Source organism: Triticum aestivum, chromosome 2D (genome assembly GCF_018294505.1).
Source record: "Triticum aestivum cultivar Chinese Spring chromosome 2D, IWGSC CS RefSeq v2.1, whole genome shotgun sequence".
NCBI classification, from domain to species: Eukaryota; Viridiplantae; Streptophyta; class Magnoliopsida; order Poales; family Poaceae; genus Triticum; species Triticum aestivum.
Window position 1 is genome coordinate 244,976,827 of NC_057799.1, and position 27,263 is coordinate 245,004,089.

Here is a 27,263-nt window from a genome sequence, read left to right on the forward strand (position 1 = left end):
AATTTCTGAACTTACACATTCATAAGTATATTCGTGTTGATCTTACAAAGAAAAAAATTGAATATTCGTGAACACTTGGTCACAATTTCACCAAAAATGTGGCTGGAAAAGAAAATTGAGGGTATTTTTAATTCCTTCAGGCAAAAATGTATGAAACTTGACCAGAAAGATAATTATATTACTTTTGATTTGACAGAATTCTTCAAATTGTTCTGAAAAAATGCATTTTAATCAAAATTTGACCAAAACTGAACTAAATTTAAAGTTATTTTCAAATCTATCTAAAACTTACCAGAATTATCAGTATTATATTAGACAAAAAAAATTGGCATCATTTGGGCATTGTCAGGCCATCATGGGTACTCCACATGTTCAAAAACCAAATAATCAGATCTACACTTAATTAGGCACCATATTACAGAATTGTCACATAAATTTGCTGTCCACAATCCATAACTCTGTCACATCATTATCACACATTTCAAAGTAAAAGGCTCACAATACATTAGCCTCACACATGAGCTCGATCCAAGGCTCACAATACATTATATATATACATGAAGTGTTGCTTCAATTGATGTTGTTCTTGGTGCATTGAGCTCAGGTCCTGCTTGGAGAAAATCCTCATATTTTCCAGCTTGGCTCAACCTAGCCATTTCATGAAAGCTGTCCCAAAATGGTGCTGGTATCCAAACTTAAAATAAGATAAAATTCAAAATTTTCAAAGAATGGGGTGCTTATCAATGCAGTGCTAAGAACAGCAATTATATGGCTTGTTTACTCTAGATTAAGCTATATATATCAGCAGTTCAAATAATAACTATCAAGCAATCAGTTAGGTTTGTAACATGTTTAACTAGACATAAGTAGTCCTTGTAACTGAATGTAGAAGTTTCTGTGACGGGGTACTGTTAATCCCGTCATGAATTACTACCATCCAAGCATATTGCTATGATAATAAGTAAATCAATTACGACACTCTAATTTAAGAAGATTGGTAACTCACATTGGGCTTGACCGACCCCTGCCGAGGCCGGCGCAATGCCTGTAGCTAGTTGGCGTTGGCCACATGGAGAACGGGCGTCTCAAATTTCCCGAAGCTCCCGATGATCTTGTTGGGATCCAGGCTAAGGCACGCCTCCATGTTGATTAATAACCTGACCTCCACTCGGGATGGAAACATGCACGCTGATACTATCAGTGAACCGTTCTTGGTGGCGACTTCGTGGATGGAATAACACACACACACGCACACGCACACGCACACGCACACGCACACATACACACACGCGCGCGCACACACACACAGAGACATAAGGCAGGTCCCTATGGATACTTACATATGAACAAGTGCATATGTAAGTTTTTAATATTCTATCGAAATGATTCATGCACTCTCTTTCTAATCTATCTTGCATTATCATAACACGAGTCATTATAAACAATACGTACCTTGGTCCTATCAATTATCTCGAGATTTTAGTCTATTATCAATTCAGAATCGTGTAAAAAAACTTAGCAAGAACTACACCTACCTGAAATGCTACTAATAACTATAAATCAAATCTTAACCAGCCAGCAAAATTTCATACTCAAGAACATCCATTTTGCTGGACTAACATACTATAGACACAGAGAAATAATTAGATTTTGGCATACAGTTAGGAGGACCTACTATTTAACAAAGTTTAATGAGTACAGATTCACCTTTTGCATAACATGATAGGAAGATTATAAGTAGTATGCCAATGCTTGGTAGCCTACAAAAAATGTTGTGCTTAGTGGCAAAGAGAAACTAAAAGATAAGTTATAAGATACGACCGCAATATTTAGAGATTATGTAAGGTCGGACAAACAAATTCATTTTTTCTCCTAACTGAAACAAGATAACTGTTATATCTATTAGGGAATCATGGAGTTCAAATGAAAAGGTCTAGGATATACTAACATTAAGTATTTTTTTCTTTAGAATAAAAAAAACAAAAAGTGAAATCTATTGTAAAATATATTAAGCTATTGGACAGGCTAATTCCAGTGTGATACTTATTAATACAACAGATTGAGTACACATCATAAATTTATACCAAGGAAGAGATCTGTTTGGAGAACAAAGCAGAACAACAATTTACCCACTTTAGTATTCTATAATATTGATTGTTCCCTCTTTTCTTGACGATGGCATGTAGAATGCTCCCACTGACTCTTACTAAAACTCTACATTTCCTGTGATTCATTTAGATTGGAGGGCTCATAATTATTAGTTGTAATTGTGCAGTGCCATCTAAGGAGAGCGTGCAGAATGTCATGATAGATAGAAGTAAATGCATCCTGGAAATTGACAATTCAATGGTGCTGAATTATAAAGCGGGTATAATGTATGACACTTCTGGTTGTATTCCGCTCTTTTCTCATCAGACAGTCGGGCATACCAACCATGAGCACCATTTGAATTTTCATTCCCATGATCATGAACTGGTGTGTTCGTCGGGAAAAGTTCCCCGGTTCCGGTCAGAGTTGCACCTGGATTATGATCCTCCGCCTGTAAATAGAAATTTGTAACAAGAAACATATAGTCAATGCATTTGATGCAGGAGTACACTCCCTCTATTTGGAACACGTCACATATAACTGAGCACATAAATGGAAGTCCTGATAATCTCTCAAGTATAGTTGTGCGTACTTGCATGTCAGGAACCGTTGTCACCGTTTGCTTATTGCATTGAACACTCATATGTTCGGTCCGATGGTGAGTACTCACTGAGGTTGCAGCCGTACATATACCTATGACAGAAGACGAAAGGAAAGACATTACTGTTGATATAATTACCATCGATACAGTAGGCTCGAAGTCAATGAACGAACCATCTCGCACACCCAGTAAGGAAGAAGCAGGTGCTTGTGCTTGCCACACTTGCTCATGGTAAACTGTTGCCTGCTGCCTTCTTTTCTTTGTATAATAGTAAGCTTGCACGTGCAATGCACGTCCAAAATTTTAGTACACAAATCATAAACATGTGCACCGATTTGGGGTACATTCCATGCACTATGCAAACTTACATAAAAGCATATCAAGATTCAATACATCACAACACATCTTTGATGAACACATGTAAGATTTTTCTCCTCACTGGGCGACTAAATATGTTACTCCCTTTGTCCCATAATATAAGAATGTTTTTCAATTTTTTTTACCTTGAAAAGTGTTCTTATATTATGGGGCGGAGGGAGTATTAATTTGGGACACTTCTATGGGGTAATATCAAAGCAACATCAAATGCATCTTACTACTTGTCTCATGCACACATATGAGCTTTCAAAATTTTGGGTTTTAATATCTGCAAAATAGATGACAACAATTGTTTCCACACATACAATTTAACCTACAAAGGTTGAAATTCTAGACCCCCTTCATGAGTTGAAGAGTGAAAAGTGACCCAGAGGAGCATACCGGTGTCCAGGAGCATCCAAGAGGGAAGAGTCGCCAAAAGAGTGTGCCTGCGGCTAGGAATACCAAAGCGTGTCTTTCTTGGATGAAAACTACCAAGAAATTTGATTGCAAACAATATTAGACTCAATATCATATGTATCTTTGGCAAGCTGTCACGCAATTAAAAATAATATTGCATATTACATCTTTACCCAGAAAAGTTTGAAGAATCATCTTACATCAAAATACATACAGATAATTAAACCATAAGCATTTTTTGTGTCTGTTCTCACATTTTAAAATCTTACCCTCAACGAAACTATGCTTCATTAGTGTTCGAACTTTTATCCTTTTTTCACTATTGTATTACGCCCCTTGGTTCCTCAATCCACCTTGATAGAATTATTGTCTGATAAACATCATGTACACCATTAGGAAGTTGTAAACCAACTTAAGCTTGTGGGATCAACAAACAATGGCAACATATGGAAAGAATATAACTTGTGTATACCGTGAATGTTGTATGAATTGCTATGGAAGTTAGTGTTGTAGAAAATGGTCTACTGAGACCTGCTGCTATCCACTGATTCTTGGACACACTAACTCTGTAAGACACAAATCAAGCAAGTGTGTTATATTAGAACAATCACAACTTGTTATATTAGGACAAGCATGTTCCGATGAGTATTAGATCACTACTCTACTGCAACAACACAATCGACATTGTTGTCTTCACCAGTCAGTCCTGATGCAATCACCTACCACCACCACGTCCAGGATATGATATGAATACGGTTCCTGTTTGGTCGATGATATTATCCTGCTTTAGTGTTGTTCAGAATTCACTACACACCCCTTGCAATATCTCTCGACCAACATATTCTAACTAAACCAAAATTCTATCATCACTGAATCCAGTCGACAGAGAACCACGCCTTTTCTTCCATGTTGTTATCTTCTGATAGAGACATCAAACCAATGCAATGTTATATGGTGTGAATGAAATAGACACGGTTAAGACGTAAGAGGAAGCACATATAATGATGATGCTGATGACATTGCCAAAATCATTTAAGAATTAAAAACTGATGCGAAAACTTGAAACAGAAGATCAAGAAAACAGCAACACGCATATATTTTTGTAGTTAGGTGCATAAAGAAATGTTGGTTCATTTATTTCATCACTCGGCCAATGTTTAGAAATAACTTAGTGCAATACTTGAACCATAAGGTAGCTAGTGATCAAGGATGGACATCTCCTTCAAGCGACCAGATGTGGGAAATAAAAAATCAAAGATTCAAGTGTCCTTAAAGAAATGAAATAGACCTTTGTGCAACAAAACATCAATTCGTACCACTAAGAAGGCTTGGGGATCCTCTTCTCCTGCAAGCATGCCCTCGTGTGCATCGCTTCCTCGACTGGGAACCAATCCTAGCAAGTTGCCTTTTGTAAAAAGATTAACACCGCGAACTTTGAGGCAATGTATTTGCATGATGGCACATAGCAGATCTTATGCAACATACTCACTTTGCTAAAAAACTTGCCTTAATATTAGATTATCCATTTCAGAATCAAGGCCAGTTTTTCCTAAACATATTGGATTAGATATGTAAACTGTTTAGATTCTCATATATGAGATATGGTAGCCAATCTACTGAGAGAATTTAGTTCAGATCCCCCTTTCCCAGCATAATTAGATAAAACAGAGAGAATAAATATATGTTGGATTGGGGACAGAAGATATGTCAATTTGTTTTAGGTGATTTTATTTGTCATTATGTAGAGCATATTTGGGCTTCTCAGCTGAAGAAAATAATAGAACTAATGACTGCTCCAAGTTACCAAAGTGCAAAAATAAAGAGAAATAAACACAAAAAGGAAGCAGACAAGTATACTTTCAGAACAGAAAGTGAGTCATGAGCCAATGATCTTAGTGCAGACTTGCAATGTATTTGCAATGCCGCTGGTTGTGCCATTTCCCTTACCTGCGGCTATAACGAATTTGTAAGACCAGCACACTAGATATCTTCAGAAGAAATATCCATTGCGGGTGGAGTGATGATTAGTTGTGATTTTGGTAGCTGCAATGCGGGCGTTTCCCTAATTCGGTCGAGAAAGATGAGAAAGGATGAGAAAGGCTTCCTGTGTGTATGTTCTGCAAAATCAACCTCCATGGATGAAACAAATGTAAGAAGACTATTTCTCAGGAAAGGATATTAACCATGAATTGTGCTATGCTATCGTACCGTACATCGTGAACTCGCAGTGTCATCACCGCCACTTGCTGGCTCGTCTTCTCGAATCATTGGCAGCAAACGCATGACGGCCAATTAGTGGAAGCAGCGGCACCAGTGAAGGAGACGGACGTGAAGTGGATCCCGGAAGTTGGGCTCCAGCTCAGTGGTCGGGACGGGGCGGCGGCCGCGCGGGGCTCACGAAGGCTTGGCTCCGGGCGCGGTGGCACCGCAGCCCGGTGAAGTGGCGGCCGTCGGTGGTGAAGCAGCTGTGGTGTGTGGTGGGTGGCTCCGGATTAGCGCTCGGGGCGACGGTCGTGCGGGGCTCGTGGCTTCCCCCGCCATCCTCCAGCTTGCGCACCGCAGCTCCGCAGTAGTGGGTGCCTCGACAGCGGCCCTCTTCTCCTCTGCGGTCGGCAGCTGGATGATGAGAGGGCGCGGCGGCAGCTGGGCCTCATCAGATGATGCTTCCTGCGCCTCCGCCGACGGCGTCAACAACGGCGAGGAGGAGCGCAGTAGAAACAGGGCGGCGCCGCGGTGGCATGCCATGTTCGCCGGTGGCGCGGGCAGGGTCGTCGGATGGGAAGGGGGAGGGGCAAAGTGGGGCGTGGGAGCAATGAGTGGGGCATGCGGAGTGGGTGGTTTCCTTTCGGGAGAGGGGCGCAACGGGAGATGTGGGTCGGGACGCACATTGCTAATTGCAATATGGTTTCGTTAAGAGTTAATTACAGCTGGGTACACCAACTTGCGTGGCGGTAACAGATTCATACACAAACAAAAAACCCCATAAAAGTCATACAGTAACTCTAGTAACTCTGATGCGGACTCATTTAGGCCCAACTCGCATGCAAAGTGTACACATGGGCTTCCACGCACGCCTGGGTCGGTCTACTGTGTCATGGCATTTTTTGCAGATAACCCCCCAGTTTAATTGAAACTGACCCGCCGCCAACTCCTCTGTATCCCCAATTTCTTTCTCCAGATCCCTAGCTGTTGCGGCGCGGCGGCCGCCCTTCTCGTGCGACCATGGAGGGAACGACGGCCAGATCCCGTCGTGCGACCATGGTAGGCGGTCGGAACGGCGGCCTCAACCATGGCGACAGCATCAACCACGGCGACAGCATCAACCACACCGGCAGCCTCAACTACGCCGGCGGCAGCAGCAACATGGATTGCGAGTGGAGAATGAGCTCCGAGCTTACATTTGGCTCCAAAAAATCCATGAAGGTGTGTCCTTTCATCGTTTTGTTGCCGTGGATTTTTGTGTCTGATTGCACGCGTGATTTGTAGGGAGGGGAGAACAGTGCAAATGAAAATCGCCAAGGTCATAAGGCTGAATGTGGCTACAAACTGACGCCTGTTGTGAGAGTGTGCAATGAAGGATTTGATGCAGGACGACGTTTTTTGAGTTGTCCATATGAGGTATCCGATTTGGTTTCACTGAATTTTGCTTGTTTCACTGAATTTTGCCATGTCCAAATTTTGTACTGAATGTGTTTCTGCAATTGAAATGGACAGAGGCTAAACTCCTATGGGTATTTGAGTTGGATGGATGATGCATGGCAGGGGAGATCAAGGCTTGTTATTCACAAGCTTGCAGATGATAACAAGAAGCTGCAAGTTAGTATGTTTGAGAAGGAACTGGAGATTCAGAGGTTGAAGAAAGAGAGGAAAAAAATAAATGAGCAAAGAAAAACTAGGGAAAAATTAGATCAGTTTCTTGTACTTGTGATTCTTGCCAGTGTTGTGGTATATGCCGTGGTTGCATTGCTTAGCAGGGGATTTGTGTGATTGTAAGATGAAGAAACTAGAAAGTGTAATGCAGAAAATCTGAAATGTTATTGTACAAATGTGACAATTTTTAAGTATAAAGAAGCTCTGAAATGCAAAGTACTTAGGAGACAGTTGAAACTAAAATTCAGTTCAAATGCAAAGTACAATACTGACCACTAAGACTAACACTTGAGCACTAACCTGATTAAGACTGACCACTAACACTGACCACTAATTTGATTAACACTGACTACTAACACTTCTGAAACTTAAGCACTAACTTAAGCACTAACACTGACCACTAACTTGATTAACACTGACCACTTAGCAGAAATTCAGTTTCTAGTTCTGAACTTTTCTGAAACTCTAGTCCTCGTCGAACGGCAAGTCGATGTACTCAGGTGCCGGACGGCTGCAGCTCGGCTCCATAGCATGGTTGTACTGCGCTGGTGCTTTCCCAGGCGCTGCAGCTTGCCTCCTGACCATGGCGTCGCGCGCGGTGCCGTGGTATTCCATGGCCTGCCTCACTCTAGCGGGGTCTGCATCGACAGGAGCGGGCAGTCCCAGGACAGAATGCTCGCCGGTGAATCTGCGGCTGGAGTCCTCCCTCGCCGCAGTGCCGTACGAGTTCAGCAGGGCAGTCTGCTGATCAACTGCAGGCACCACGGCTGGGAGCGGAGCTTGTGGCCATGGATCCCATGGCTGGGGCTGGAGCGGAGGTTGTGGCCATGGATCCCATGGCTGGGGCTGGAGCTCATTTTTTCTCTGTTCTCATTCCATCTTGGTAAGTTTGTAGATCTGGCCATGGCCCATAGCAGATTCTTCAATGTCTCACCTTTGAATTTCTTGTGGAAGTTTTGGTATAGGTGCCTAACACAAAACCTATGCTCTGCATCTGGGAAAACTTTTTCAACATCATTTATCAAACCCTGCAATGGATTTTCACATAAGTTCATATGAAATAGCCCATGCAATTCATACATAAAGCATGCATATTAATGCAATGGATGAGGAACAATACCTTTTGCTTGTCACTCATTATGGTGTATGGCTTGTGTTGATAATATTCAGATCATTCTTTAGTGTTGTCAAAAACCATTCCCATGTGTAAGTGGATTCAACCTCTACCATTCCCATAGCTATTGGATAGATGCAATCATTTGGGTCAATTCCCACAGCTGTCAACAATATACCTTTGTACCTACTTTTCAAATGGCAGCCATCCACAAATATAATTGGCCTGCATCCCTTTAGGAAACCTCTCTTGCAAGCATCATATGACCAATAGAGTGAGGACAGGTGATCCTTTGGCAGTGCATCATTCTTCTCCTTCACCTTGGTAGTGGAAACTATGAATTTGCTGCCAGGATTAGCTCTTCTGAGTTCTTGCCCATAGTCCCACAATAAGTTGTACTGCTCTGCTTCATCCCCATGAATTAGGTCTAGAGCTGCCTTCCTGGCCCTTCCCAATTTCATCTTGTTTGGTAGCAGTTTGAACTCTCTCTGGACCTTCTTACCAAATGTACCCAAATCCATGGTCTGGTTGTCTCTGAATTCCTCAATGAATTTCTGTGTGAGAATTTTAACTGTCAAACACTTCGAATCAAATGATTTCTGACATTTGTGAGTGTCATTGTACTGCCTTATGACAATGCTACCAGTCCTATTGTCTTTTGAAGCTTTTAGTTGCCAAGGACAACCTTGTGAGGAAACTGCATTAAGCCTTTCAGATTCATTTCTTTTCTTATAGATCTTCACTCTGTTCCTAACAGTATATGCATCCAAAGCCATCCTCAGCTCTTTCATGTCACCAAACACCAAACCAACACTGAAAACTGGATTATTCAGATCCACTGCTGGATTGTAGGCTTTGAAAGTGTACTGCAACTTTGACAATTCATCCTTGCTCAGGTTTAGATCATCATCATCTAAAGGGTCTTCTTCTTCAATGTACCCTTCCTTCTCATTGTTATCATGGACATCTATATCCACATTCTCCACAAACAAATCATTATATAGATCTTCAACATCATATTCACTCTCATCAAAATCACTGTCAGTTTCTTCTCCTTGAAACTCTCCCTCTCCCTGCTCTGTTTGCTCTTCTTCTGCCTCTCCCTGCTCTGCTTCATGTCCATGATCTTCTGCCTCTCCCTGCTCTGCTTCATGTTCATGATCTTCTGCCTCTCCCTGCTCTGCTTCATGTCCATGATCTTCTCCCTCTCCCTGCTCTGCTTCCTCTCTTGCTTCTCCATGTTCTTCTTCTCCATGCTCTCCTTCAGCAGGCCTTGGCAATTTCCTTGGAGTAATTACCCTTGGCAGAGGGGGCCCATCTAGGATCACATCATCATACAAAGTTCTTATCTTGTCCTCCTCATCCACTATTACAGCAGTGTCTTACATTCTTTGCTTGCATTGACCATAGCAGCAATGACCTCTTCAGTATCCACACAAACAAGGCCATCTACTATGTCTTTGCCTGGCAAGCACCAGTACACTTGCAGGTCTGGATAACCATGGGAGTAATCCAACTTGTCCAGGCAAAACTTCAACATATCTAAGGACCAAGTGTCAGCATGACAATAGTCAAATTCACAATAACTGCTGCCAATATATGATCTGTTCACTCCTTGCCCAATAAATATGCCATTGTGCTCAAAAGCTACAAAGAACAACAGAGATTCTTCTCCTGAAGTTACTGCAAAAAAAGACAGATTTTTTGTTCAAACTATGATGCAAACCACAGTAGTAAATGAAGTTCTTTTGACTATATAGTACACCAATAAATAATTAACAACATTTATCATCACTTAATTGAATTCACTGTAACATTCACTAACTGAATTTCGACAGCAAGTACAGAGCCATATCTGAATTTCAACAGCAAGGACAGAGCAATTCATACCCATAACAGGGCATCCATCACAGTAATCACAGGGGAGTGCATACATCACAACAGTCACATCTTCCTTCAAATCCAAGAACAACCCCTAAATTAACCCCCAAATCATTACCACCGCAAGCCAACATGGAAAGCAACAAAACAACAGTAATCATCCTATCGAACGCCTACATTCCCTTCATCTCATGAATTGCGGCAACAAAACATCAATCTTTCCACCAAAATCCTGAAGAACCTAGCCCGATCAAAACCCTAGGACAAGGGGGCAACCCAGCAAGAGACGAGGTCGATCGAGCGCGTACCGTACTCAGAAGGGAACTCCCCGGCCCCCCTAGTAGCGGCTCCATGCCGCGTCGATGGGCGGTGGCGTCCAAACCGGCGGCAGAGAAGGCGACGGCGTCGAGGCAGAGAAGGCGACGGCGTCGAGGCAGAGGCAGAGAAGGCCAGGGGTTAAGGGGGGTTTCTGAGCACCGGGTCGAACCGCTGCTTGTACTTATCTGGACGCGCGGACCGATCTACAAATATTGTACTACACAAGGGGGAATGTAGAAAAGTGCCCAAGACCAGCCGCGAGCCTTCTCTTCCCACGTGGCAGCCCAGTTGGCACATTTCGGACAGTTTTGTAGCTAAACGTTACCACATCAGAGTTGGTGTATGACTTTTATGGGGTTTTTTTGTTTGTGTATGAATCTGTTACCGCCGCGCAAGTTTATGTACCCCAGGTGTAATTAACTCTTTCGTTAACAGCGTTTCGTTAGTGCGCTTTATGACCGTACTAATGAGACGGCTAATATGTCTAGTTGGATCTGCATTCTCTTCCTTTTATAGGGGTATAATAGATGTGTGTGATACGCGACAAACAGGTCCGTAATCAGATATGTGTGCGAAGAACGATAATAACACAAACGATTGCTGCTAATAAGCCGTGTGTGTTGTGGGCAAATACTTGCTGGTATACAATTGTCAGGGATTGATGAAATCATCACTGACGGGTTCTCTAGTTTGATCAGTGTGCGATGTCATTGCACACATATCAACAACATATATGTACTTATAACTTATAAGTACTTGATTCCATAAACAGATTGAACATCCAATTACATAAGTGGCTAGTACACACATGACCTTTGCACATACCAAAGTATGTTCCAAAATGCCTGGAAAACTCAAATAATGTATAGAAAAGCAAAACAAATCCTGAATAATTTCATATTTTTAGGATGACGCTCCTATAGTTGCATGTTGCCTCTTAAAATAAATCAAGGCAGGAAGAGACAGCATATGTCATTTCGCACACATAGGTGACAAGTTCCCTCTCGGAACCATGAGGCTTTTTGAGAGAAGCTCCAGTTTGTAAGAAATTTATACCAAAACTTGTCCCAAATTGGACTAATTTTTACCACAGCATGTTGGTGCCATGTCATAATACCATGGCAAGTTTCATGATTTCCAGGCGAGTTTTGGATTTACAGTAATTTTAAAAACAGGTTTCTCAATGTTTATTGTCAAGTCGACACCGCTTTGGATAATTTTTTTTCTCATGGGTCCCAAATGTCAGAATCAAATCTGTCATTACCATGCAGCTTTTCTTATTATGAATTATAGCCCATTTGGTGTGCTAGCTGAAAATAAGTTTGTGGGTGCTTGCGGGCGCGAAGAATTTGCGGGTTCTGTAATGAACAATGATCTCAAGGATCCCACAAGAATGATGTTCTTTCCCTATGTTGTGATTGCTTATAATATTTATGTCTTAATTAAACAAATGGCAAGCCATTGGCCCAGTATGAAAGAAAATATGGGTCAAAGCCGAGTTGAAAATGATAACAATATCTAACTCCATCTTACAAAAGGTACAAAAGCACGAGGATTAATTGTTCATCAGGTTTAGACAAAACCCAGATTAAACAGGGCAATAAAATCTAACTCAACCAAAGTTTCGGCAATCACAATTAAATGGATCGGTCCAATCCATAAAATCAAGATCCCGGTACAAAAGATCTACTGGTCCATGATGACGACAAATTGTTGTAAACAGAAGCCGAGCATGTTCAGAAGCCCTTTTGTCCACCTGAAACTTGTTTTTATGTTGTTCCACATATCCATCCGTGAGAAATTTCTTGTCGAGAAACTTAATCCTCACGGACAATAGTGCCCTCGCATTCAACATGAAGAATGTGCAAAGGTAGTGTTTGCACGGTTGGATGCATATCCTTCCATCGTTTTTGTCTTCCAACGAATGTCATGAGATCGGAGAAAATCCTTGTGCTTCCTCTGCCATCCATTGGTTAGACCTTTTTCTCGAAGTCCTAGTACCAAAATAGACATGAAGATTGAAAACAGTTAATGTCTAAAATAGAGTAAGTCGAAGGAGCGGCAGCTGAACGGTTGATTGTAGTACATTATATATGGGCTTTCAATGTGTGTGAAATCATCACCTCTATATACAAATTCTCTAGACATGGAAAGCATCGCATCAAGCCAATAGTGGTGTTCAGATCAAGACACCCTATAGAAATATATAAGGTCTTGACAGAATCCCACACCCATGATAGGCCGTCCATGGACAAGCTCTTCATTCAGCATATAACATAATACTGGCATCGAAAGTGTACTCCAAGATGATATTTAACTTATGCGCACAAATGAAAAATGTAGATTACAAAAGTGTACATGGATAATATACGGTACCTGAATAAGTGTGGAGCTAACCACCATCTTGTAACGTTTAAACGGATCACGAATTTCACCCGAGGTCTCCGGTTTAGGCGCAGAGACCATAATTATTTGCGAGGGTTTATAACAAGAATCACGAAGCAACCTTTGAAGTGAAGGGGCATCTTTGTTGATGAGCTCCTGTCCTTGAAAATGAATTCCAATGCTTACAAGGTGAGGCGACTTTATTTTGAGACAAGGGATATGGATTCCATTTCCAAAAAAAGCACCCGCCACTCTAGGGCAGGGCAGCTGGAGTGGATGATGCTGTGCAGTGAGGCCTCCGACAAATCAACGAGCACAAGCGCTAGTTTTTTCAGCAGTGGGAGTCGAAGCATTTGTACCAGATTGTCTGCTAGATGGCACCGGGTCAAGGTGGCAGTGTGGTGAGAGGAGGAAAACCATGAGATGGACATCGGTGGTGAGGGCACAGATGCAGCGATTGGTGGTAACCTATCGCTGTAGTAATGGTAGAACTCAAGCTGCTCGAGTTTTTTGAATTGCCGGGATGTCAGCCAGGCGCCCACCGTGCGGGTATGTCCAGCAGGTAGCATGCTGGGATGCGAATGCGTTGAATGGAGCCCTGGTGGGAGGAGATGATGGATCCGGGGAGTTCAGAATCATCATCGACAGATAGCTAACGATAGTCGAGATTAAGAGGCGCGGCACGCCACTAAGTGCGCCACCGAGATGCGAGGACTTGTGTGCGGCAGCCATCCTTGGTGGGGAGAAGGGAGATGATCTCCCCAAGCACGGCGTCTGGGAGATCCCTGATGCAGTCCACCGGAGATTTTATTGGTTCCTCAGATCCAGGGGGCCGTGGCCGCTTCTGGCCGCACTGCCGGGTCCAAAATCTACAACCGGCAGCGCCGCTGGACGGAGCCTCATCTATGTACATACCAATATGAAAAAATGGCAGAAACATACATGTAGGACACTCAAAATCAATTCTCAAGATCTGGAAGAAAAAAAGGCACAAATATATATATGAAGGACATTCAAAATCAATTCTCAAGATCTGGCCACGAATTATTAGCACACACGCCAACCCTAGTCGGATTATTAGCAAAAATCATTTGCATAGAACAAACAATTAATTACTAACCCTATACGGAAACCATTCAAACAATCAATACCCTACATGCATCTAACAGATCTTAATTACTCTGATTTCATGGACTGAGAGAACATAACCGTAGGATTTGTATTCCAAAAAAATTAGAGGGGGTGGGGGAGTAACCAGAGAAAACACATGCTATGTTTGCCGCACAAATGGGTATAGATGACTAACCAGTTTTACGTAGGAGTCGCAGTCGTTGCCGGAGTTGCTGTTGACCACCGGCTCCAGCTGGGGTGGTCACCACGGCGCCAACGGTGTCAAGGTCGTGTTGCTGCCCGCACGAGACCTCGTCGGCGGTGATAGCAACCTCTGTGCCCAGCTTCACGCGTTGCGCGGGTGCTTCACCAGCCCCGGCATCGCCACTCCCTCCGATGGTACGCTTCGGCGGCATCCTCATACACTCTAGAGTCCAGATAATGGTGACCACTGTGGACCGTGCGTGCGGCCACCTATTATGGCCAGTGGCTCGGGTGCGCCATTAGTACAGACTAGGGGGAGCGAGGTGGGCGGCGGTTAAAGGATGTCTCGCCTCCCGGTGAGCCTGCACGGCGGACTTCTGGCATTCCTACCATCATTTCACACAGCTACTGGCATGCCTCCCCGTGACACTGCACAAAAAAAATGTGTCAGATCACGGGTTTCGCAGACCCTTGAGAGGTTCAAACTCTAGGGTGATACTCTCTCCCCAGCTCGCTCGCTCAGCGATTCCACGGCCTAGCTCGATGAACCCAAAGAACAAGGGACACTGGGGTTTATACTGGTTCGGGCCACCTCGCGGTGTAATACCCTACTCCAGTGTGTGGTGGATTGCCTCGAGGGGCTGAGGATGAACTAATATAGTGGATGAACAACCTCAGGAGGTGAGGTGTTCTTGGGCTCAATGAGCTGGTGGGGTGTGAGGATGATCTGAATGATTCGTACCTTTCTACGGTGGTGGCTAGGTCCTATTTATAGTGGCCTTGGTCCTCTTCCCCAAATGTTTAGGTGGGAAGGGATCCCACAATGGCCAAGTTTGAAGGGGGACAACTAGTACAAGCTATCCTGACAAAAGTAGTCTTCACCTGCCAAAGGCTCTGGTGGTGACACCGCTGTGGGCTCCGTGATGACCTCTATCCCGCCATCCTGGCGGTCTTGGTCTTGTTACACCGATATGGAAAAATTTGCCTGATGCCTCAGGATTCCTCGCCTGCGCTTGCCTCCTTAGCACCAAAGAGGAAACTGGTACACTGCGGCAGCTGGCGCCCGCCTGGCCTTGGTCGTCATGGCTCACGTCACGCGAACCTCGCGAGGTGCCCCTTGCATAGATATCTCCGCTCCTTGGGAGCCAGCCTAGTGAGACCGCCCCCAGTGTCGGGTGGTAGGTGCGACATATGCCAACGGGTGGCTTATCATTGTGGGAGCCAGTAAAACATCGCCGGTGCCTGGAAACGGGATGAGGCGAAGACATGCACGCCGGCGGATCTTACCCAGGTTCGGGGCTCTCCGTGGAGATAACACCCCTAGTCCTGCTCTGCAGGGTCTCCGCATGATCACTAGATCAATACAAGTAGCTACAAGCGCTCCTTGAGCTGTTTGGCTAGAGGAAGAAGGGCGAGGCTAGCTCTCTTTTTCTCTCTAGGTGGTGTGTGGAATTCTATGAGATCAACCCTTTGCATGGGTGTCCGGGGGGTTTATATAGGCCTACCCCCCAGGGGTACAATGGTAATCCGGCTGGGCGCGGGTCCCAGCCGTCAGCGTCTATGATCGCCGGCTTCTTCGCCGGTCATTGGGGCCCGCCGACTGGTGGGTCCTGCCGGCTGCCGGCCTCTTGGCCGACAGGCCGGCCCCACCGCTTGGGGGCTTTGTCGGCGGCTGGTTACTGTTGCCTCGCCTCTGATGACGAGGGCTTTGTCGAGGTAAGCGTGGCTACAGTGTCGCCGCCCTGCGGGCTCTCACTGTAGCCTTACCTCGTCTTGTCTCCTTAATGAGACACATGTTTTGAGGGAGGGGGTAGCTGGCTATTGGGAGCCGGCCATGCCCCTGGCCGACTAGAGGAGGCCAGGCCGCCTTCGGGTGTCTCTCTGGCAAAAGGGGCCCGCCGCGTACGGGCCGTACTGGCGCCTGTCGTGGGTGACATCGAGGCCAACACAGCTACAGTGCCGCACCGGACGGGGAATGGCTGGCCCTTACGGCGCCCTGTGGCCATGCCTGTTCCGGGATTCGGGGGTAGTGGGCTGTACTGTGGCCACGCCCCATCCTATTGCCGTTATGTGGGTACAGTCTTAGTGGGTGCAGTCTTGGCCGGCTTCTGGGAGCCGGCTTTCTTCATGGCCGGCTTCTGGGAGTCGGCTATCTTCATGGCCGGCTTCTGGGAGTCGGTCCTCTTGGGGCCGGCTCCCTGGAGTCGGCTATCTTCATGGTCAGCTTCTGGGAGTCGGCCCTGGGGATAGCAGGCCGGGGAAGGCGGCCCTATGCTTTGTATGCTTGAAGGCTTGAATGGCATGATAATTTTTCGAAGAGCCAGGGGGAGTCGGTTAGGCTACCCGTGGCTATTTACTCTGACAGTAGTCCCCAAAGCTGGTTGGGCTTCGAGGCTGAGAGGAGGTCGAGAAGCTCGGTCAGCTTCTTATCTTGACGAGCCAGCAGCTGGGAGCCGGCTTCGGTTGGGCGCACCGTCTTGGCGAAATTTTTTAAAGTCGGAAGGCGGGAGTCTGTTGGCGCGTGCACCGGGCCGCGGGTCGGCCGCTCGCCGCCTGCGAACCACGTGGCGTCCCTTGGTTGAAAAGAGCCTGCCAACCCACGCGCGCGACAAGACGTCGCCGCAGGCTAAGGGCCCACCACTCCTACGCCTAGGCCCAGGCGCGGATTCTTTGCGGCCCAAAGCTGTCCGCACGTCTTCCGGCGGCGGTTTCCGCACGCCGTTAGGGCGCAATAATCGCGAGACGTGGGGGAGTGGGCGCAGTTAATCCCACGTTCCTCCCCACGCCTCGCCTCCTCGGCTTCGCTGCACGAGGCTATAAGTAGGGGGAGGAGGGGAAGCGACAGACGCTCGCACGCTCCTCTCCTCTCCGTCCTCTTCTTCCTCCTGCTTTCCCTCGCAGCAGCGCCTCGCCGCCGCGCCGTCCCACCAATCTGCACTCCGCCCCGCAGCTTTGCCGCCGCAGAGCCGTGCTTTCTCCGCCGCCGCACTCTTCCTCGTTAGCTTCTCGCCATCATGCAGCACGACGGGGACTGGGACGGCTCCAACGTCCATATGGACCACATCGAGTTCCTCCGCAAGACGCGACGGTTGCCCGGCGCGGACCAGGTGTGGGTCCATCTCGCGCCTGCGAAGGAGATCACGCCGGTGCCAGAGGAAGGCGAGCGGGTAGTCTTCCACTCGCACTTCCTGCACGGCATCGGCTTGCCGGCGAGCGCTTTCTTCCGCTCCTTCCTCGACTTCTATCAACTCCAGTGGCACCACCTCACTACGAACACGGTGGTGCTGCTGTCCGCCTTCGTCACCTTGTGCGAAGGCTTTCTTGGCGTTCTCCCCACCCTCGAGCTCTGGGGGGAGTTCTTCCAATCTAAGCTGGGCACCCGCATGCAGGGAGTGCCAGCCCAGAGCGACGCCTTCATCGCGATGCGGAGGCCGGCGGCCGACAACCCCTTCCCCATCATCACGTTAATCCAGTCGGTGAAGCTCTGGCAGAAGTCATATTTCTACGTGAAGAACGTCGCCCCGCAAGGCGACTACGTCAACTTGCCGGCTTTCGTAGCCGGCCCGCCGGCTAGGAGGCGGCCCCAGTGGTCCTATCGGGCCGTGACGCTGTCGCAGGCTGGAGCCGCGGCCGTCGCCTGACTGCGGGTGATGATCCAGTCGGAGGGCCTGACTGGGTCCGACTTGCTAGCCGCCTTCGTCGCGCGCCGGGTGCTTCCGCTTCAGAGCCGCCCTCACCTGATCTGTCAGATGAGCGGCCAACTCGATCCGAGTCGGATGTGCACCAAGGACATGCCGCACGACGAGGTGGCCCATATGGTGAATTATCTTGCAAACTGCAAGCTCTCCGCAGAGTGGCGGTTTGGCAAGGAGCCATATTCCCGTGCACATCCTCCGCCCACGGTATGTTCTCTTTTTCCCTTTCTTCTCTTAGTTTTGTCGCCGAGTTCCTTTTGGCCGACTCTGACTAGTCGGCATGCCTTGGCAGAGCCCTCTCCTTCGACCTGCAGCCGGGTCGGAGGCCGAGCGCCGATTCCTCCCCGACCGGGCGGAGCATGACCTGGAGGACCACGACTTGGGGGCGGCCGCCATGGATGAAAACACCGAGGCGGGTGCCGGCGAAGCCGGCGGCGAAGCAGGCGGCTCCAGGCTTGGAGCCAGTTTCGGCGACTGGCCGGATGACGACGAGGCGGAAATCGTCCCACGCCGCCAGCTGGTGCCAGGCCACGGCGCGGGTTCCTCCGCTGCGCCGCCTGCTCGGGGCGGCGGGCAGAAGCGTCGTGCCGCGTCGGGCTTGTTCGGCAGCCGACCGAAGAAGCCCAAGGGCGGGGCGGCGGCGACTAGGCGGGATGAGGCGGCCGCGAAGGCGGCCCGCTTCCGCAAGGTGGTGAAGCAGCCGCAGATGGTGTCGGCGTAAGTGTATATTCCTTTGTACATTCTTTCTTCTTTTCTTGGTGATTTCTGAATCCTTGCCCTTTCTGAAAAATTAGGGCTCCGCTTTCGTTTGAGCGGGTTGTTGCCGCCTCCGTCGTTGGATCGCCGGGAGGATCCGGGAGCACCCGCCGCATGGACCACCGCGCCGAGCTTCAGGCGGCGACGGAGCGAAACACGCGGGAGGAGCGGGAGGCGGAGGAGTTGAGGGCGGCTACCGCCAAGGCGGCACAGGAGGAGGAGGAGGCGGCGAAGGCGCGCGCCGACGCAGCGGCCAAGGCCCAAGCGGAGGTTGCGGCCGCGGCAACAGCGGAGGGGGCCTTGCTCGTCACCCCTCTGCGTGTCGCGGCGCCCGAGGTCCTGGAGCCCCCGCCGGAGGAAGCCAGCGGCGACCAGCCGGGGTTGGAGAGGGAGGACAATGTCATCGTCCCGGAGAGGGAGGCGGCACCGGCCCCGCCGACTGGGGCGGCTCAAGGCAGCCGGCCTAACGTGCCGCCTGCGCAATCGGCCGGGGGCGAGCCGGCCGCGAGGGCGGACCTGGTGGTCCAGTCGCCATCGCGCCAGCGTGCGGGGAAGGCCGCATCAGACCCGCAGAAGGCCGCGAGCTCCAGCTCGTCGGCCCGGGACGTGGAGGCGGCCAGCGCCAGCTCGGGGTGGACGCTGGGTGGAGGGACGGCCGTGGTGAACGTGGCGGCGCAGGAAGTCTGGAACCGGCTTCAGTCCCAGGCTGCGGTGCTGAGGAAATACAATGACGAGTTCCTTGCGACGCGAGCGGCCATTCGGGTTAGTCTTCCTATTTTTGCTTTTTTGATCTTGGTTTCTTCTGTGGGGGCGCGTCAGCGCACCCACTGGGTGTAGTCCCCGAGTTCCGAGTCGGCTGCTGAGCAGGCGGCTTGGAACTTCTTAGCGGGCTTTGTTTTGCTATCTTGTTCTCATACGCTTCTCTGCCTATCTTGCAGGACTACCACAAGCTCCGTGCGGCCGCCTTCAACTCCCAGGGTCGGGAGCTGAGCCAGAAGAATGCTGATCTATCTGAGAGCCGGGGTAAGTGCTTCGTCCTTTATCTCACGTGGGGGCGCGTCAGCGCACCCACTGGGTGTAGTCCCCGAGATTTGGGCCGACTGCTGAGCAGTCAGGTCGGATCTTCCTTGACGACTTCTTCCTTATTGCTTCTTTCTTTTCTGCCATGCCTGCAGCGGCCAATGCCAGACTGAGGGAACAGCTGGGTGGGACTCAGGCCGCCCTCCGCGCTAAGGAGGCCGAGTTTGACGCCTTGGCCCAGGAGCGTGACCGCCTGGCCAAGAGGCTAGCCAACCAGGAGAAGAGCCACAAGGCGGCCCTGAAGGCAGTGCAGGACAGCGAGGCCGCCCTCCAAGCCGAATATGAGACAGAGGCGGCAAGCTGGGCCGAAGCGAGGCAGTCGCTGATCAACGGCTACGGCCAGATCGAAGACTTGGTTGACGGTAGGCCGCCCTCTTCTTCGTCCTTGCTTGCCACTTGCCGTTTGGCTCATTTTCTGACTTTGTGTTTTTCTCTTCTTTCTCTTTCTTTCTTTCTTTCTTTCGCAGAGTACTTCCCTGGCTACTCTACTGCCGCCAACCAGGTCATCGAGGCCCACCGCAAGGCACAAAGGCAGGCTGGCGCCGAGATCACGCCGAACACTCGCCGGTCGCTGGAGGAGCAGCTCTTGGCGATTCAAGCCCGCCTCCAACCGGCTCACCGCATGCTCCGCCGGCTTCAGCGTGTTGGGCGTAGGTGTTGGCCGCTCTCTGGCCTGGTGAGGTGATTCCCTGCACCCCCAGTCGGACTGCCGACTGGCTGGAGGTGGCGGTCGGCCGCTTCGAGGCCTGGAAGGCTTCTGCGGCTCGGTCCAGCGCCAGGCGGGCGCTGGAGTTCGCCAAGGCCTGGTATCCCGAGCTGAGTCTGGACCAGCTGGCCACCTGGCGGCAGGAGGCCGACACGGAGCTGGAGCCGGTGCGGCCGGCTATCATCCAGCGGGCTTCGGCGATTGCCGACTACACCGACACCAGCGCCTTCGCTCCTGAGGTGGATAACAACGGCATTGCCCAGCCGGAGGAGTGATTCGGGCTGAACCCGGCAGATGGCCAGGACTCGGCGGAGGAGATCGACTCCAGCGACGAGGGCGAGGAGGAGGAGGAGGAGGGTGAAGACGCCGTGCCAGATGGTGGAGCGGCCGATCAGCCTCAGCTTGACCGTGCCTCCAGCAACAAGGCACGCGCGGGTGCACCGCCTGCAGCCGGCGATGATCAAGCCGAGACCCGCCAGCCGGCCACTCCTCCAGCCGGCGGCACCGTCTCCACCGACCAGCCCGGCTCCCCTGCTGCGCCCTTAGTCTAGTCTGCTGCCTCTACTTTCCCGTTTTACCACTCTTGGAACAGTATTTTGTTAAGTTTGCACAATTCCACCCACTAGGGGTGTATTCGAACTATATTGACTGCCGGCCTGTTGGGGGCCTTATGTGTAAATATAATTATGCATGCGTTTGGCTTTCCCTTGTTCTTTGCTTTTCATCCTTCGGCTGTTTCCTTTGCCGCCCTCCCTTGGTTGCTGCCTTCCCAGCCGGGCAGCTGCTCTGCAATTTGTGGCTGGGGAAGTGCTTGGCCAGTTGGGAGGGCAAGTACTCTAGCTTTGTTGGATTATAGCAAAGTGATTGGGAGGCCGGCCAGCCGGCTGTTTTGACAGCCGGTAGGCGTGGTTGGGGCCGTCTTTGCGTTATATAAGTTCGTTAGTCCTTAGCCGTTTTTCGTGTGGGCATCCTTTTTGCCTTTGGCTCTTGCCAGTCGGACAGTCAGTTCTTCGAGCTGCGACTTTCAACAAGAGAGGGCTCGGGTGCCGGCACACTACTTGTCTGACTTCAGGTAGAACTTTTAATATAACTTAAGGCAGCCAGCCCCGGGCCGACTAGTCAAACCCGGTGCCAGACAGAAAATCAAATGTAATAATACATTCATGAGTATGACACTCGTCATTCATAGATAAAGGAGGGCAGTCCCCGAGTGCGCCTCGGGGGGCCCGTTGGTCTCATATTTAACACAAAAGCGGTAGCCTAATACATACTGCTTTCAACTGTAAAATCTTCTCAGGAGGTTTGCGTTCCATGGTCGTTCGGACTCCTTGCCGGAATCATCCCTTTTGCGTGCTCTTGGTTTTTGTGCGTCGATCAGGTAGTAGGAGTCGTTGCCTAGTGCCTTGCTGACGATGAAAGGGCCTTCCCAAGGGGCCGAGAGCTTGTGCTGGCCGGCTATTCACTGGATTAGCCGAAGCACAAGGTCAGCTTCTTGGAAGGATCTTTGCTTGACCTTCCGGTTGTGGTAACGGCGCAAACCCTGCTGGTAGATGGCGGACCGGCTGAGTGCTAACAGCCGGCCTTCTTCCAGCAGGTCGACGCCGTCTTCTCGCGCTTCCTTGGCCTCCGCCTCCGTGTACATGGTGACCCGAGGCGAGTCGAATTCGATGTTAGTTGGGATGACAGCCTTGGCACCATATACAAGGAAGAACGGAGTGAAGCTGGTTGACTTGTTTGGGGTAGTAAGCAGACTCCAGAGGACAGCCGGCAGCTCATCGAGCCAGCAGTCGGCCAAGCGCTCCAGTGGTATGACCAGTCGGGGCTTGATGCCGGAGAGGATGAGGTCGTTTGCTCGCTCGACCTGGCCGTTTGACTGTGGGTGGGCAACGGACGCTAAGTCCAGTCGGATGCCCTGTGTCGCGCAGAAACGTGCCAGTGCTCCCTTGGCAAAGTTTGTGCCGTTGTCGGTGATGATGCTGTGTGGCACGCCATACCGAGTAGTGATGTCGGCAATGAATGTCACGGCAGTCGGCCCGTTCAGCTTCTTGATCGGCTTCGCTTCGATCCACTTGGTAAATTTGTCCACGGCGACAAGCAGATGTGTCAGGCCGCCGCGGGCTATCTTGAATGGGCCCACCATGTCCAGCCCCCAGACGGCAAAGGGCCAGGTGAGGGGGATGGTCTTGAGTGCAGAAGCCGACAGGTGTTGCTTGGAACTGAAGACTTGGCATCCTTTGCAGCATTTGACTATCTCTTTGGCATCTTCCAAAGCAGTCGGCCAGAAGAAACCATGGTGGAAAGCTTTGGCCACAAGTGATCTTGAGGCTGCGTGGTGGCCGCATTCGCCCTGGTGGATATCCTTGAGGATTGCTACACCCTTCTCTGGCTCGACGCAGCGCTGGAAGACTCCAGTGACGCTGCGCTTGACAAGTTCTCTGTTTATATTGCATATGCTCCGGCTCGGCATTGCACTAGTCTTGCCGAGATCTCATCAGTCGGCAGATCTCTCTTGACTAGGAAGTTGAGGATGGGCTGGGCCCATGATGGACCTATGACTTCTTCTACTATTAGTACGGCCACTGTGACTCGGGTGGGTGGGTTGGGTGGTGGAGAATTGGAGTCGACCACCGCTTCTTGTGTCGCTGCAGTCCCTGGGCCGACTGCTGCAGTCCCCGGGCCGGGTTCTGAAGTCCTCGAGTCGGGTGCGACTACGGCAGTCCCCGGGCCGCTTGTCGAAGTCCCCGAGCCGCCTGCTGGGTTCCTCCAGTCGGATCCGGCTGCATCGGGGGCGGGCGGTACGAAGATAGAGTCCGATTCTGGAGACGGCTTGATAGACGGTTTGAGGAGGCGCTGGAGAGAGACACCGGTTGGTATAGCCTGTCGGGTGGAGCCGATCCGTGCCAGGGCATCTGCTTGGTCATTGTCGGCCCGTGGCACGTGAAGGAACTCGCACCCTTCGAAGTACCCACTGATCTGCTGACGAGGAATCGATAGCTCGCCATGTTTGCATCCTTGGCGTCCCAGTCGCCAGATGACTGCTGGACCACCAAGTCTGAGTCTCCATAACACAGGATCCGGCGTATGCCGAGCTCTTTGGCTAGCCGGAGCCCGTGTATGAGCGCCTCGTATTCAGTCACGTTGTTGGAGGCGGCAAAGTGGATTTGCAGCGTGTATCTGAGCTTGTTGCCTTTGGGAGAGGTGAGGACAATGCCGGCTCCCAAACCGGTGCGCATCATGGACCCGTCAAAGTGCATCCGCCAATGAGTAGAGTCGGGAGCCGACGCTAGGTACTGGGTCTCGGCCCAGTCGACGAGGAAGTCGGCCAATGCTTGGGACTTGATGGCGGTGCGGGGATGGTAGAAGATTGTGTAAGGCGCCAGCGCAATGGCCCATTTAGCCACCCGGCCGGATGCATCCCGGATGCCTATGATCTCGGCAAGCGGGGCGGTGCATACGACCGTGATGGGATGCTCTTGAAAGTAGGGCTTCAGTTTCTTGGCGGCGAAGTACACTCCATAGCACATCTTCTGGTAGTGTGGGTAGTTTTGCTTTGAGCTAGACAGTACTTCGCTTAGATAATATACCGGCCTCTGGACTAGCTGGGCTCGGCCTTCTTCTGGGCGCTGGACCACGATGACTGTACTGACCACTCGGCTAGTTGCGGCAATGTAGAGGAGCATGGGCTCCTTCTCAGTCGGCGCCGCCAGGACAGGAGGAGTGGTCAGCATCTTCTTCAACTCATGGAAGGCTTGGTCTGCTTGGTCATTCCACTCGAAATGAGTGGATTTCTTCATGAGTCGGTACAGGGGGAGAGCCTTCTCTCCTAGCCGGCTGATAAAGCGGTTTAGGGAGGCCAGGCACCCAGTGAACTTCTGCACGTCTCGCAACTTGGTGGGAATCTCCATTCTCTCAATGGCCTTGATCTTCACAGGGTTGCACTCAATGCCGCGTTTGGAGACTAGAAAGCCTAGAAGCTGGCCGGCTGGTACTCCGAACATGCATTTCTCGGGGTTGAGCTTGATCTGGAATCGGCGCAAGTTGGCAAATGTTTCTTTGAGGTCTTCCAGCAGGGTGCCGCGCTTCTCTGTCTTCACCACAATATCGTCTACGTAGACGTGGGCATTTCTGCCGAGTTGCTTGAGGAGGCATTTCTGCATGCAACGCTGAAAAGTGGCACCGGCATTCCTCAAGCCGAATGTCATAGTCAGGTAACAGAAAGCTCCGAATGGTGTGATGAAGGCGGTCTTCAGGCGGTCTGCTGGGTCCAACTTAATCTGGTGGTATCCTGAGTAGGCATCCAAGAAACTCAACAGCTCGCATCCGGCTGTGGAGTCTATTACTTGATCAATCCGTGGCAGAGCAATCGGATCTTTGGGGCAGGCCTTGTTGAGGCTAGTGTAGTCTATACACATACGCCATTTGTTGTTTTTCTTCAACACCAAGACTGGGTTGGCAAGCCACTCTGGGAAAAACACTTCCATAATAAAGCCGGCGGCAAGGAGCCGGGATATCTCTTCTCCTACGATTCTTCTATTCTCTTCTGACAGTCGGCGGAGAGGCTGCTTGACCGGCTTCGCGTCCGCTCGGACGTGTAACTTGTGGTCGGCGAAATCCTTCGGAACACCTGGCATGTCCTTTGGGGACCATGCAAAGATGTCTCGATTCTCACAGAGGAAGTCGACGAGCTCGCCTTCCTATTTACTGTCCAGGTTTGCACCAATGACTGCAAACCTCTCCGGGTTCTACGGGTCCAGAGGTATCTTCTTCGTCTCCTTGGCCGGCTGGAAGGAGCCCTGCGCATCATATTCCTTGGGGTTGGGGGACAAGGCCGGCTGCTTGCCGGCCATGGCCACAACTCGCTCCAGCATCTTCTTCTCTTCTGCCACTACGAGGGACTCGGCCAGCCGGCTGCTGGCTACAGCGCACTCGATGGACTTCTTGTAGTCGCCGGCTACAGTGATGATCCCCTTCGAGCTCGGCACCTTCATCTTCAGGTAGGCGTAGTGGGGCACAGCCATGAACTTGGCCAGAGCAGGTCGGCCAAGCAAAGCGTGGTAAGGGCTTTCCAGATCCACTACCTCGAACCAGATTGCTTCTCGGCGAAAGTGATCCTTGTCTCCGAAGAGAACATCCATCTTGATCTTGCCGATCGGGGAACAGGATAGGCCGGGTACGATGCCATGGAACACGGTCCGGCTTGGCATGAGCTGCTTCGCCTTGAGATTCAACTTCTCCATGGTGTCGCGGTACAGTATGTTGATACTGCTTCCGCCATCAATCAGAACACGGGAGAATCGGGCAGCCCGCCTCTCCGTTGCGAGGGTGACATCCAACACCAATGCGTAGGAGCCAGGGGACGGCATCACCTCTGGGTGATTGGCCCGGCTCCAGTTGATAGGCCTTTCTGACCAATGCATGAACTCGGGGTTGCTGGAGGCGGCTGCGTTGACCTCTTGGTGCTGTCGGCGCCGGCTGCGCTTGTCTTCAACCTGGCTCGTGAAGACGACGTAGGCGGTGTGCTCATCAGGGAACTCATCTTGAATGGCTCCGACTGCTGGTCGAGCAGCCGGCTGCTGGGGGCTGGAGGCGGCGGGCCAGGAGGCGGAGGCGGCACCAGCCCCTCGTCCTTGGAGATCCGGGTGAGCCAGTGGCACTTTCGGGTCGTGTGGTTGGACGGCTTCGCGCCGCTGTGGAACTTGCAGGGGGCATCGAGAGTCTGCTCGTAGGAGAAGGCCGACTGCCAAGCCGGCCTGCCGCCCTTCTTCTTGGGAGCGGGGCGTTCTTCGGGCTGCTCATCTTCGACTGTGGCCACCTGCCGACTGGTGGAAGGCGGCATAGGGGCCTTGCTCTTGTGGTCGTTTTGGTAGGGGCGCCGATTGGAGTCGCCAACCGGCGTCTTAGGAGCCGGAGCGAGCACCTTCCCAGAGGCGTCCACTCGGAGCTCGGTCTTCATCGAGGAGTCGGCTGTGGCGTACTTGTCTGCAATGACCAGCAGCTCGTCGAGGGTAGCTGGCTCATCGCAGAGGAGTCGGTGCTTGAGGAGGGTGCCCTCTCGGCACCCGGTGGTGAAGTATTCGATGGCTTGAACCTCGTGCACCCCCTCGCAGGAGTTGCGGAGCTCGGCCCACCGCGTGAGGTAGTCGCGGGTCAACTCGCTGGGCCCTTGGACGCATAAGGAGAGCTGGCGGTGCTTGGGAGGCCGCTTGTACGTGTTGGTGAAGTTGCGGACGAAGACTTCCGTGAAGTCCAGCCAGCTGTTGACGCTGTGGGGCTTGAGGCTGTTGAGCCAGGTGCGTGCCGTGCCTTGCAGCATGAGAGGGACGTACATCACGGCTACGCGTCTGTTGCCGTTCGCTATGCTGACGGCGGTAGAGTAGTCGATGAGCCAATCTTCCGGCTTCACAAAGCCGTTGTACTTGGGCGTGTCTCTGGGGAGCGAGAACCCTTTGGGGAAGGGCTCGTCGCGGATGCGGGGGCCAAAGCATGGCGGGCCGACATCGTCTTCTTCTTCTAGCGCCAGGGATCGAGCTAGGCGGTCGTTCCGGTGGCGGGCGTCGTTCTCGCCGACTCCCTCGCGGTGGCCTAGTCGGCCACCGAGAGTCGGATGCATGACAGGCGGCGGGGTGGGACATCTCTCCCCACAAGGCGGGGGAGGAGGCGGATTGCCTTGGCGCTCCA

The 27,263-nt window shown here is 50.7% G+C and overlaps 1 long non-coding RNA gene across 30 annotated transcripts; it reads right to left on the reverse strand.

Moving 5' to 3' along the window:
* Window positions 1-288: 288 nt before the first annotated feature.
* Window positions 289-6,332, reverse strand: LOC123052675 (uncharacterized). Of its 30 annotated transcripts, none has more exons than XR_006424935.1 (7): window positions 5,675-6,332; window positions 5,414-5,583; window positions 4,783-4,859; window positions 3,939-4,032; window positions 2,681-3,836; window positions 1,007-2,539; window positions 289-682 (listed from the first exon to the last, which is right to left on the reverse strand). It is a non-coding gene; the product is annotated as an uncharacterized lncRNA (long non-coding RNA). The 30 variants fall into 30 exon arrangements; XR_006424931.1 differs by having other exon boundaries at window positions 3,939-4,385; XR_006424922.1 differs by having other exon boundaries at window positions 3,939-4,385; window positions 4,783-4,871.
* Between the last annotated feature and the right edge of the window lie 20,931 nt (window positions 6,333-27,263).